A 14,506-nucleotide genomic window follows, 5' to 3' on the forward strand; every position below is an offset into this window, starting at 1 on the left:
CTTACATACTTGTGATAATGCACCCTTGGCCTTACCTTGTACCTTGGAGCAAGAAAGCAATTGGAAGACAAGATCCCGTCTGTTCAGAGCTTCATGGTCGAAGGGCTCTTATTAGGTGACATCAGCCACACCTCTCGTTCACCAGCCAATCACTGAAAAGAAGGCTACTGTGCAATACACGTCGCCAGAGGGGACAGAAAGAGCATACCTTTGGCCCTGTGCCACCAAATATTTCTAGACGTCTCCATGCAAATATCCTCGTCTTTCGTTTCATTTACTTTGACCTACTGACTGACGCACAAGGTGTTCCATGCTGGAAAAAGCATCAGACACTTGAATTTCCTTTTCCTCATCTCCTTTCCTGTAGCTCCAGCTTTTCCCAAGTCTCCTGCATGAAACAACCTCTCACTAGATGGTGTCAACTGGGATATCGTGGATCAAGTCATTGGTAGTGACATATATCACATCAGTGAGTGTGCCATTTTCATGTCAGCTGTTATCTCTTTTGCAGGGTATTGTTTGCTATTATTTCTATTTTTTCAAACCTCGCATTTCTTATTTCCATCCATCTGGGTGTTCGTAGATGAAACCTTACAAAATGTAACAACGTCATTTCCCTTGATTTCCATTCGTTTGTTGTCTAAGTTTATAAATTATGATTAACTCAAAGGTGATGTTGAATCTCATGTTGAAGTCATTTTCACTGTGACCACTTCCCTTTCGTACCGTCTAAGGGGCATATCAGCAACAACCGGCGATAATTATCGCTAAGTGCACTTAGCGCTAGGATAATTATCGCCGGCTAACGTGGATTTTCATCGCTGAGATGGCGTGCTATTATCAACGCTTATCTCATCAGCGATAAAAATCCTAGCGCTAACTGACTAACGTGAGATTATCGCTGGGAAAGCCAGCGATAAACTCACGGAGTGTGGCGTTAGCTTGTTGATAGGGCCTCACAAATTTAGCCATGATATCCACCTTTTATAGGATATCATGGCTAAGTCAGTCCTGAAGCAGGCATAAGGAAAGTAGCGTTAAGAGGGGTTATCGCTACTTATCTTGCCGCTATGCTTTATAGCGTGGGGCTTTATGATAGGAGAAATGTCGCTTAGCGACATTTCTCCTGTGATGTCAGGTCAGGAACGCCCACTTTGCATCTCATTAGACATGCAAAGATGGGCGTTAAGAATTTGTGTTCTAATGCAAGGTTTTACGCGTTAGCGTGACCTTCCTAATTAGGCGATAAAATTATCGCCACTTTTCGGCCGAAAACGGCCGCAAAAGCGGCGATAATTTTCTATCGCCAGCTTGATGATATACCCCTAAGTTTTGAACGGCAGAGACATGTTAAATCCATCAAACCTGGAGCGCCACAGCAAGCATCTAATGTTTGGTGGACCATGACATTGCTGTCTAGAGCTTATGTCATGAACACAACACATATAAAGATAAGGGCTTTGAGACTCCTCCACCAGCCATTGGTAGCTGAGGGCCATTCTGCTTCACGACTGCTTGTTTGAAGTGTCAGTCCAATTTTGGATCAGCCCGTGGAGTATCCTCTCTACTGGGCTCATTGGTCAGCTAGTTCATTAGAGCGTTAGATGTATCAATTCACCCATGGACTGCTCCAATTGTAATTCATGGGCTGAGAAGCGTCCCTATATTCAAATGAAATCCCACAGTTACAATCATCTAGGCTGACTGCAGAGCAAGTGAGCAGTTCCGCCATACACCGGGGCCAACGCTTGCTCCTCTTAAATCCATCTTTGTGAGAAGTAAAGTGAAGTTAATAAAATGTCACCAGTAGAAACCAATCATTATCATCATTTAGACTTGTAGAAGAGCAGGTGAGCAGTTCCAGTAGCTGCAGAAATGAGAAACCCCCAATCAGACAGAGGACCATTCACGCTGGGGCTCATCCTGAGTGATTTTACTTGTGCTGGCCTCTCTTCTTTTTTTGAGAGAGGTACAAAATTACTATAGCAGCATTTACATTGATTTCAATGACTGCCACGTTTTATAATAAAGTATAAATACTGTCAGCAAAAATAAAAATGCAATATAATTAATGTTAACAATATATTTATGTTTATCTAAAATTCTTGAAGAGTCCTTCTTCTATCTCTATTTATTCTCTAGTCTCATTTACTCCTGCTGCGTTGGGCATATCTCTTCTACCTCTGAGCATACCCACCTGTTCCGGTGTGCTGTGGAAACGGTTGGCCACAGTAGTTCAACTTCACTCCTTGGACACCATATTTTCAGCATCAAGTGAGGATGACAAGAGGCTCAGTCCATTACTGCAGGAGACCCAAAAGTGAGTGAGAAAGCAATTCCTGTAGCGGGGGCTAGAGAGAAAGAGACAGAGAAGTGGTAAGAACTGATTACAGAGTATGGAAGTGATTTACAACTTTGAGTTTACATTCACCCCTGCCTCTAATCTAGAGTACCCCACCATATCATCAATACTGAACCTTCACATTGTTTCTATCCTCATCACCTTTTCAGTTGCTCGGCTCCAACATATCTTAAGGCCAATACTATTCCAGCCTGTCCCTTGATAACTCCAATATATTTCTCCAGCAAACCTCTTGGAAGCAGTAAACCCACACATATCTCTTCCGGAAAAATAATACAGCCCCATCAATTGATTACCTCAAGATCCTCTAATCCAACTACTCTGTCTCTGCCTGCAGCTAGATGCCCAATGCGGACAGTAGTACTCACAGCACTGTCCCTCCCAGCTTCACTGCCCTCCTGTTGTCCTGAGATTGCTCTTGCTTCCCACACAACGCCATAGCCCATCTCATTAATTCATTGAATCCTTCATCAATGCACCAATGCACTAGCTATGTACCACCACTATAGGAAAAACTCAGGACAGTTGTGTCTGGGTGGTAACTATTTTTAATAAGAGCGTTCCGAAAAAACTCTTTCTCACACATTACCTGCCTACACTACCTTATATATGTAATTTCTCTGCCCCAGTCACAGGGATATCAAGGGATTGTTGGGCCAGCTGCCACTTCAAATGTACTCTATGGGGCCGATTCGGATCCGGGTCGGACAGCTCTTCGAGACCTGTTCGTAGCCTTACCGTGTGACCGACACGTACCCGTAGCCGGTCCGTCCTGTAGATGAAGTACGATGCGCATAACTGCCAAAAACACGACCGACACGTAGGCTGTGATTCAAGCTTCATTCTTCGTCCGAGCCGTAACTCTGATCGCCGAACCGAGTCGCCCGGAAGCAGTATCCATAGCAGTCTCCGCCCTGACATGTACGATGCGTACTTCCTACGTGCCGGATGGGTCGCCACGTACGGCACATCACAGCATCCGGAAAACAAGCATATCAGCTACGATTCACGCCACAACTCAATACATGGCTACGAGACGGACCAGCTTGCAACGGATGCGAGACAGAGCAACTAGGAGCGTGTACGACACAAACACATCATGAATCCCATCGCGCAGGTCATACCAGTACTCTACATCTATGACCCGATCAGGAACCGATGCAGACGGCGCAGACGGTAAGTCAGACACCTACCACACAAACAAACGACACGTACCCGCAAAATGGTACACACAGGGGATCCACATCCTGCCCACTAACAACAGGCCACCATAGGGGTTGCATGGCCAGCACCACTACCACCCCCACCCATAGGGCTTATGTTGCCCATCACCCCTGCTACCCCCACCCATAGGGGACCTGTTGCCCATCATCCCTGCCACCCCCACCCATAGGGGACCTGTTGCCCATCACCCCTGGCACCCCCACCCATAGGGGCCCTGTTGCCCATCACCCCTGCCACCCCCACTCATAGGGCTTATGTTGCCCATCACCCCTGCCACCCCCACCCATAGGGGACCTGTTGCCAATCACCCCTGCAACCCCCACCCATAGGGCTTATGTTGCACATCACCCCTGGCACCCCCACCCATAGGGGCCCTGTTGCCCATCACCCCTGCCACCCCCACTCATAGGGAATATGTTGCCCATCACCCCTGGCACCCCCACTCATAGGGCTTATGTTGCACATCCCCCCTGGCACCCCCACTCATAGGGCTTATGTTGCCAATCACCCCTGCCACCCCCACCCATAGGAGACCTGTTGCCCAGCACTACTGCCACCCCCACCCATAGGGGACCTGTTGCCCAGCACCCCTGCCACCCCAACACATAGGGGACCTGTTGCCCATCACCCCTGCCACCCCCACTCATAGGGCTTATGTTGCCCATCACCCCTGCCACCCCTACCCATAGGGGACCTGTTGCCCATCACCCCTGCAACCCCCACCCATAGGGGACCTGTTGCCCATCACCCCTGCCACCCCCACCCATAGGGGACCTGTTGCCCATCACCCCTGCCACCCCCACTCATAGGGCAGATGTTGCCCATCACCCCTGCCACCCCTACCCATAGGGGACCTGTTGCCCATCACCCCTGCCACCCCCACCCATAGGGGACCTGTTGCCCATCACCCCTGCCACCCCCACTCATAGGGCTTATGTTGCCCATCACCCCTGCCACCCCTACCCATAGGGGACCTGTTGCCCATCACCCCTGCCACCCCCATTCATAGGAGACCTGTTGCCCATCACCCCTGCCACCCCCATTCATAGGAGACCTGTTGCCCATCACCCCTTCCACCCCCACCCATAGGGGACATGTTGCCCAGCACCCCTGCCACCGCCACTCATAGGGCATATGTTGCCCATCACCCCTGGCACCCCCACTCATAGGGCTTATGTTGCACATCACCCCTGGCACCCCCACCCATAGGGGACCTGTTGCCCATCACCCCTGCCACCCCCACTCATAGGGCTTATGTTGCACATCACCCCTGGAACCCCCACTCATAGGGCTTATGTTGCCCATCACTACTGCCACCCCCACTCATAGGGAACCTGTTGCCCATCACCCCTGCCACCCCCACCGATAGGGGACCTATTGCCCAGCACCCCTGCCATCCACACTCATAGGGCATATGTTGCACATCACCCCTGGCACCCCCACTCATAGGGCTTATGTTGCCCATCACCCAGCCACCCCTACCTATAGGGGACCTGTTGACCAGCACCCCTGCCACCCCCACCCATAGGGGACCTGTTGTCCAGCACCCCTGCCACCCCCACTCATAGGGCTTATGTTGCACATCACCCCTGGCACCCCCACTCATAGGGCTTCTGTTGCCCATCACCCCTGCCACCCCCACCCATAGGAGACCTGTTGCCCATTACCCCTGCCACCCCCACTCATGGGGCTTATGTTGCACATCACCCCTAGTACCCCCACTAATAGGGCTTATGTTGCCCATCACCCCTGTCACCCCCAGTCATAGGGGACCTGTTGCCCATCACCCCTGCCATCCCCACCCATAGAGGAGCTGTTTCCCAGCACCTCTGCCACACCCACTCATAGGGCATATGTTGCCCATCACCCCTGCCATCCCCACTCATAGGATGGGTGATGCGCCACACATCCATCATACTCCAACATTAGATATGTCAGCAAAATACATCACCCCTAACATAATGACAACAGTGAGTAGTCTGTGACAAATGCCCACAACAGTGATTATGACTTCAAAAATACAATGGAACTAACAGCACATGTGTGACCAACAAATGAGTGTGCCCTACACAAGGCAAGAATCACTATAGCACTATGTCAATGTAAAAAGAACACCCCCTTACTGTGTAGAATAAAAGTTAAGTGTGGGCTTCCAAACCGCAGCAAATTTCGATTATTTTGGTGATGGGGTCTAAACCCTCCCCTCATCACAGTGACGAAAAGGTAAGTGTCATCATGGTCAAAGCTGCAATTGCCAAACAGCATGTATGATTCCGGTCCCAACACATCAAACACTCCTGGGGCATGGTAGTGGTTGTGTCCCATACCCACAGAGATGTGGTGAGGCTAACAGTGCTGTGAGAACATAACATACTCTCGACTATGTGCAGACAAGCACCACCCATGGGGGCTGACAATGCATACAGTGTACAATGACACAAAAGCAGAAGTGACCATCACAAAGCATACACACATCTCGAAAATAGACACACTAATCAAAACAACCTGTGGAGACTGTAGGTGTCAGATCACAAACTCCATTCCATGCCAGTAATGGCACCTAACAACCAGGATGAATGTGCACAATGATGTGATATGACTCACAGGGACAGCAGGGAAAATCACAGAAACAGCATCCAGACAATGGCCCACAATAGCAATACCAATGCACTGATGCAGATGCACAAACACAAACAGGCAACCTCACACTGCACATCTGACACAACATGTGTGTGTGTGTGTGTGTCTCTGTATCCACAGCCAACTACACAACACATGAGGGGGGCTGAACCACAGTGACACAGATGTGGACACAGTGCCATACAAAAGTAAACCATCATTGGGACACCCTTAGTGGGCAATCAGGAATTGTGAGATGAGAGGGAGCACAACAGACACATGTGACACAAGCTGGAATGAACACCATCTAACACAGCAAGAGACTGACACACAACAGCGCTACCCCCGGGGACCAGACATTGGGGTGACACAAGCATGCATGACACCTCCACTGTGATGACAAAGGTAGTTGTCGTACAAACTGGGAAACACAGACATGTGTTCTGTTCCACAAACGTATATCACACATACACAAACACAAATCACTCAGCATGGCCCGTCATCCAGGGACAAACGGGAGCTAGGGGCCCATCCATGCACACATTTACATCAGTCCACCTTCAACACCACACACCCTGAACTGCAATAAAGTGCATCTGTGAAGCACACATGGACAGGTGACATTGCACATGCACCCATGACAAACATAGGAATGTTGGGAGGAACTAAGGTGCACAGACTCATCACACAAGGACAGTTTACAACCCTGGTGAATGACAGACATACTGCACAGTATGTGGTACATGCCCATGACGTCAAAGCTCACGTAACCTTCAGAATACCTGCCACAGTCTCGGGGCAATGCAGAACCCTAGGAGAACCACAAGGCACACATGCTGACACCTGCAAACATTGCAGCCCTGAACCCGACAAGTGGGAGCAGTCACACACACATATACATGTCTCAATCACTGAAAGGTACCACCTAGGGACAACTACATGATATTGCGAACAAACAAGTGCCTTTGGGACCCCTGACTGTGTCCCATCTGCGTCTGACATCATCACCACTCAGAACTGACAAATCCCAATGATGAAACACCAATTAACAGTAGTGTGTCATGCACCCACACATCTGGTAGCCCATGGCAAAGTTGTGGGATGAACACAGTACCACTCAGCAAGCATCAACAACAGGAACATATCAAGGGAACACTGCATGTGTCTGAAAAGGGATGTGGACACACACACACATGCTCATACAACACACACCATGGGCCCAGGCTATGTCACGGGACAACACACTTACTTGAGGGGACCCAACTCCTGTGGAAGCCCAGCTGTGCCAAACATAGTCACAGCACGCCTCAGTCATGTCAGCAGAACACTTGGTCAGTCAGCCATCAGTTACCACACAATGAAGGCTCTGGTCACAACAGCCTGGGTACAGGAGTCTCCCCTAAGTCATCTGCACATACTCAAAACATATGTACAGCAAGTTTTACAGAGGACCCAGTTGCTACTATACCAATGATGCCCACTCCTGTAGGTCCAGTGGTGATGCGCACAAAGTCAGGGAAATAGACACATTTGAAAATGGGAAGCACATCATATGTGCATGGGTGCAAGCCAGAGATGTGAACATGCAAATGAAATGTTCACAGAGATGTCCACAAATAGTTGATCATGACACACCCAGGTAGCTGCAAAGGATGACATGGACACCGACCAGAATAGGATACATATCTCAAGGACCACATGGAGTACCTCACATCAACACCTCAGTATTCAACATTGAAAACCAAGGATTACAGGTGCAAGGGCATGTTAAACATCATCAACCTAATGTACAGCTAAATCAAGTTCACAGGGATAAAGAAAAAAGCTTTATTCAGCATATTAAAAGTTAAACTTCCATTCAAACAAAAGGCCATTATCAAATGCCAAGGAGTAAACTAGAGTGACAACTGTCACACGTTGCTTACCTGCACTGCTAAGGACAGGGGACATCCCCTCGGAGGGGCATACATGGGGGCAGGCCAGGCACCGCAGGGACAGGATCAGGGTGCAGCAGAAGGAGGCAGTGAAGAGGTGGTGGATGCAGGACAGACACTTGCAACTGCAGTGGAGCTGACTGAAGTGGTGGGTGCAGTCACAACTGTGGGGCACAAGTCAGATGGGGTGGGTGCCGGCACAACTTCAGTGGGCAGGTCAGATGGAGTGGATTGGGTCCCCACTGAAGTGCCCAAGTGAGACAGGTGATCGTGGACTCCACTGCAGTGCCTAAATCCATGTGAGCGGAATGGGGTGCAGTTGAGGTCGGCAGGACAGAGGGGGGGACACGGTCCCCACATCAGTGGCACTAACCGTCTGACCAGGTGTGGAGGTGTATCTGTGGGTGGGGGAACCCGGGGCAGGGAGTGGCGGCGGAACCTCTGGAGTGGTGGCCTGGGAGATGGAAGACGGAGACTTCGCCTTGGAGCTGCGTGGCGGTGGTGGGGTCTTGCTCTTCTGGCTCCAGGGGGACATGCGGGTGGGGGTCTCAGTATGACTGCGCCTGGGGGAGGGTGTCCGGGTGTGAGGGGCACTCACCTCTGTGTGTGGGGACTTCCTCTTCCCCTTGTAATCTGGATCTGCTGGGTCAGTGGGAAAGAGGCCAAGGTCACAGGAAGAGCTTCTGTGGAGATGGGGTTGCAGGTGAGGAAAGGGAAGGGGGCTGGGAAGGAGAGTTTTCGGAGGACTGCGGAGTGGTTGTGGATGACTGTGTGTGTGTCTGCAAACCATCCCCTGTGAGTGTGGTATCAGTCTCCTGCGCTTGCTTGTGTGCATGTCTCGCCCTTGGTTTGGATGTTTGTGCTGCCTGTGTCTGTGGCTTTGTGAGAATGTGCAGGTGTGTGTGTGCTTGGGACAGGTAGGCTGCTAGGATTCGTGGGTGGTGCGGGGGTAGGAGGGGTGCGGGATAGTTGGAGGAGGGACACTGCTGCCATCAGGGAGGAGGCCACAGACTGATTGGTCCTCTGTATGGCAGACACGCCCTAGGAAATGCCCTCCATGAACGACACCAGTTGCGTCAACAGACTTGTGTGTGCATGAAGGACCTTCAGCATCGACGTCTGCCCTACATGGATCTGTCTAAGTAAATCCACAGACTCCTCACTCAGGGCAGCAGAGGACACAGGGGCAGGGGGTGCGGTGCCTGGCACAAAAGAGATATGCTCCCAAACATGGGAGCCTCCAGGGACCTCCGGGATGGGAGCCGATGGGAGTGTGGTGATGGTGGTGGTGGGGGCGGTGGCGGGGACAGCCTCACTAGCTGGGGTATGGTGGCTGCTGACACCCACCTCCACAAGGGAGTTATCCTCAGAGCTGCTGTGGCCCTCAGCTGGGAGGGATGGTGCTGACGACTCCTCTGTGTGGCTCCACTTGCCATCCGTGCCACTGGGTCCCCCGACTCCTCTCCTTCTGTCCCTGTCAGGCTCTGTGGCTCCTCCTGGTCCGTGGAGCTGTCCCCTCCTGTGGCCGTGGATGTATCTGGATAGGAATAGGAAGTAAGAGAACAACATCAGTCACCTGCACTAACTGCACACACCACAGTGAGTACATCACATAACAGGGCAAGCCCTGGAATCATCTGCTGAACACTGCTTCAAGTGCCAACACTGTTTAGAATAAGTCAATTGTCATTCTCAACATAAACTATGGCACACATATCCCTCCTTGACATGCACACATATGTCTGTTGCATGTTGGATGCTAATACACCAATGGCCCGACATGCACCACCCACACATTAGTTGGACATGCAAGTGAACATGTAGGAGTATGTCACTATACACACAGCACATCTCTTGCTACTGACTCAGTACAGGTGTCCGGATGAAGGGATGGTAGAGACTCATTTCACATGCTTGTGATGTATGCCAGCAACACACACTATGATGTTCTCATGTCCTGATGGGAAATGCCACTACGGGGTGCATGGTGCACACTTGAACACAATGCAGGATCACTCATAGCAAGTTAAATGCCATGGCACTGGCATGCCCTGAAAGTCAGTCAACACTGTCTCCTGTCACAGGAGCAGGGCATCCAGATAACAACAGTATGCACTGTCTCACAATCATAGCTCAGGGGTAAAGCTAACTCTGCAGATGACAGGTGCACTTGCCCATCCCCTGCAAACAACATATCCAGGACCCAGAAGACCCCACATCATGCAAACCAGACATCTGAGTCTCTGCAAACACAACTCCCTGTACATTAATACATCACAGTCTGCCATGCATGTAACCCAGCTGCCTGAAGGACACAGTTGCATACACCATTGTGCGCTGTCAGATGATCACACACCTATATGTCACACAGGTCTTGTCTCTCACAGTCACATCGCAGATGTCCTGCTGACCCTCAAAATCAAGCACACCCCAGTTGTACGTAACAACAAGCCACACTTTAATGACACAGAGGCAGACACCTGAAGGCACATGTCACTAAGCAAAACCTGTAATTTGATACACAGGAGTGGGATCACATAGTGTTTCTAAATGCCCTTGAGGAGGCATGACTGCCCAGGTCTACGTGAAACAGTGTTTGGCCCTGGACAGTAGTCAGGTGGCTAAGCAAGTGTGACATACTTGATATACATAATCCTGAGGCCCCAAAATTGGAGTCCCCTGCTGCATGGGTTTGTTTTTAATACCCCAGCCACATGTGGCGAGTCAGACCAGCAATTGGAACACATCTCAAGGGCACACACAGATCACATGTCAGATATCAGGCATTGGGCAAACACTTGAACCACCCATGAAACACACAACAGAGTCACAGGAACAGATGCTGACCGGTAGCTGAAGCATAGCTGACTGCAAGGACACAGTGCCCTAGTGACACAAGCAACAGACTGTAGGGGCCACAACTGTGGAACAGATGAGTAGGGTGCACACCATGGGCAAGGACAAATCACCTGCATGTCTGACATGTTAACAATGCCTGGGAAGTTTAAGCTTGCACTAATGCACTTTAGCAGCAGGACTCCTGTTCATTACATGTACCTACACACTTTGGGTGATGAAAGTAGTCGGTGAGAATGCTTGTCACTGGTGTACACACTGCTAGTACTGCTAGTCAGACAACATGCACAATTAGGAAGGCAGTGGACTGCACACTCACCTGCTCCCCTGGTTTCCCATACAGCTTGCTGTACTGTGGAAGGAGCCTGGTTCTCCTCCTCAGTGAAGGCTGGGGCCCTCTCCAGAGTACGTGCCATAGCAGGAGCCAGAGGATGCAGAGACAGCAGCGGTGGTAGCAGGGATGTGGTCCAGTAGCATGTAGTGCAGGCAAGTGAGCTCTCTGGGGGCCAGCCAACCTTATATCTGTGCTGCAGAGGCAGAATCTGTGCCATGTATCCCAAGTGATAGGTCCATCACGGTTGCATTCTATGAATCTGGCCAATCCATGGAAAAGTACGACTCGTACACGCCTTCCACATCGTTAAAATCTTCACCTTCATGAAACACTAGTAATTGCAACATTGTTGTAGGCATCCAAATGAATTTCCAGCGCACAACTCGTACAAGTTTTGAATCCGCATCCGTCTCCATGACAGTCCAGAGCCAATGGGTGCGCCCGGCTCAGTCAACTGACTGTACAACACGTATTTTGAAAATACACATGCACCCGTCTCCACACGATTCAAGGGCCAAGGCGTACGCCTGTCTCGGACCATGCCTGCCCGACGCGTATGCATGATTGTCACCCGCGTCGGACCTCATAGCAGTCAATGGCAAAGCGTACGCACGGCTCGGTCATGAACCGTGCAATGCGTATGCATTGTCACCCGCGTCGGACTGAGGGATAAAAGGGTAGATTTCCCGTGTATAAGGATTATCGGACCTATATTATGTTAGCATGATGTATTTATACATACTCTCCCTGTTTGCTATATATGCTTTCCCCGGAGGAAACTCGTTTATTTCCTCCATGTATATCGATTGCTAAAAAAGTAGGCCGAGAGCCATACAGACGCCATTTTCTGAACATGTCCTCGAGCATGGGCCATGATCACGTGTTGATTACGTGCAGTTGTCCGGCCCCAGCTCATCATGAGTTACTGGTAGCAGCTGAAGGTAGGCTGTTTATTTGACTATTTTAAGAATCAAGGTTGCATCTGGCTTTGAGGGTGATAAGCGCATTCCTGGAGGCCCCGTGTCTACACTCCCAGGCACCAAGACGAAAGGGAGTCATCCTTCCTGACCTCATCAGTAATAGATAGTTAAGCCTTTGTACTGGTTTGATGAGAGCCATATATGGTCCTTTTCTGGAGCTCGAGGGCCATCTGGTGTTTTTCCTTTTACAGCGATTGTATGTGTTAAACCGAAAAGTATATAATCTCATGTTTGACTACGAGCCAACAGTCTTCTCGGTGCACCTGATGGGTGAGGTTCGGAGAGGCTCCTCTATAGAGTATTTTGTGTAATAAACGATTGAACCTTCTTCACTGCCAACTGACTGATTATTTGGTAAATGGTATTGGGACTATTGGTAGGTATAGTCCTTTAGTTTGTTGTTATGGTACATCAGTTGGCAAATCTGGTGGGACTCCGCGACTGGGTCGTCCTTCCCATAAACGGGTGGTAAGGACAAGGGGTTATTCTGGTCGAGCGGGCGGACAGAAAAGGATCCTTTGAAATTTAGCCATCTTTGGTATGAACTTACTCCGCTCTCACGATCAGAGTATCTCCAGCTGCTAGTGACCCTTCACCAGAGTCCTACGGGCGTAACCCAGAAGCTGACCATGTTGGTCTTCAGGAGTTGGCAGTGGAGAACACGTGGTTTTACCTGTGTGCACCAGGTGAGGGAAATTGTTCAGATGTCTTTAGCATGCACTGTTGAGCAGTGCTTTTGAAGCAGTTAACTGTGTAAGTATTTGGTGGTCAGTGTACCACGGAGAATCTTGGGGGTCTGACAGGGCAGTGTTGTGGCTGCATGTATAGATGCTCCGCGGACCTTTTCGTGAGTAATAGAGACGCCGATCGGACGCCTGGTGTGGCACGTGTGGTGCGCACCCGGCCGGACTGCTGTCGGAAACGCCCGTGGCTGTACCTGGGTAGCCTTGGGAACACGTCTAAAGCGATGCTAATGAAGCGGGCTTAGTCAGAATAGTCTCGAGAAAGAACCAGGAAGGCTGCGGGATGGTCCGTAGATCGGTCTGTGGTTATACCTGTCCGACGGTCTCTTGGTAGTGTTTGGACTGCTTGATTTTGGTATCTGTCGGTCTTGGAATTGGAATTTGATTGGTTCTCCACGAACAGGAGTCAACGGGCTCTGTTCTTTGTTTGAAAAGACGCCATTTTGAATATCTTTTTATGTATATATATATATTATTGTCTTGTGTATGTTTGAATGAGTGTGAGGTTGTATGTTTTGCGAATGTTTGAACATGGCCATGTTTGAAAGTTTATGTTTATGATCAAATGTGGAATGCATGACGACAATAACCATGCCGTGTTTTAGTAAATTGAGATGCTTTGGATGTTGTTGTCGCGCTAATGATACGCGTTTGGCTGAAAGTCAACCTGCTCTGCCAGAGGGCAGCCCAAGTTATGATATGTATGTAAAGCATGGTATTTCGCCTCTCTTGTTCAATACACTATGGCATAAATATACTAAAGATAATGTGGAATTAACAGTGGCCCTTAACTGGGTCTTTTGATGAGAAAAAAATTAATTTCTTGCAGGATCGATTATTTTCTAAACGTAGTCGACAGTCAATGTTTGACTCCTTAAGTTTGTGGCAGAAGGAAGCAAAGCGTAGCCGTATGAGGGAGGAAAAAGTATTCAGGATGAAAGGAAATCAGACGATTACGCAGAAAGCTATAGCTTATGATAAAGCACATACTGAACAGGGGATTGATTGTGCAGACAGACAATTTAGATTGCAAGTGGATAAGACCTATGTAGCTAGGACTGAAGCAGAAGACGAGATAGAGGATTTGTTGGATACTCGTCCACCTCCGCCTTTTGCTCCGCAGCGTATATATCCCGTTGCTTCCCCGACTCTAGTGCAGGCCCCTTTAGCTTCTGCCCCCGTTGTTTCCTCTTCCTTTGCCTCTCCGGGAACGTCCTCTGTTTTGTCTCCCTCAGAGTCCGAGACGGCTGCTTTATGGCCTGTTACATTGCCGTCTTCCATTATGTCCGCAGCTGTTTTGTCTCCCCCCACCTCTGCGTGGGCTTCCCTTTCTGCGAGCACGACCCCACTCCAGCTGTTTCAACTCCATTTCATGTTCCGGGGGATCTCGACTCACGGAAATTGTTTACCCGTTCAGCTGTGGGATTGAATGAGAAACAGATGATTGAGGATCA

At 49.8% G+C, this 14,506-nt stretch overlaps 1 protein-coding gene across 1 annotated transcript in view; it reads right to left on the reverse strand.

Annotated features, from left to right (window-relative positions):
- LOC146831256 (lectin-like) overlaps window positions 1-111 on the reverse strand; it is a 107,013-nt gene extending 106,902 nt beyond the window's left edge. The window contains exon 1 of the mRNA XM_085604119.1: window positions 36-111. The gene's annotated coding sequence lies outside the window, so the exon portion shown is untranslated. The remainder of the gene's footprint in view (window positions 1-35) is intronic.
- Between the last annotated feature and the right edge of the window lie 14,395 nt (window positions 112-14,506).

This window comes from Triturus cristatus, chromosome 5_1 (genome assembly GCF_964204655.1).
Source record: "Triturus cristatus chromosome 5_1, aTriCri1.1, whole genome shotgun sequence".
NCBI lineage: Eukaryota > Metazoa > Chordata > Amphibia > Caudata > Salamandridae > Triturus > Triturus cristatus.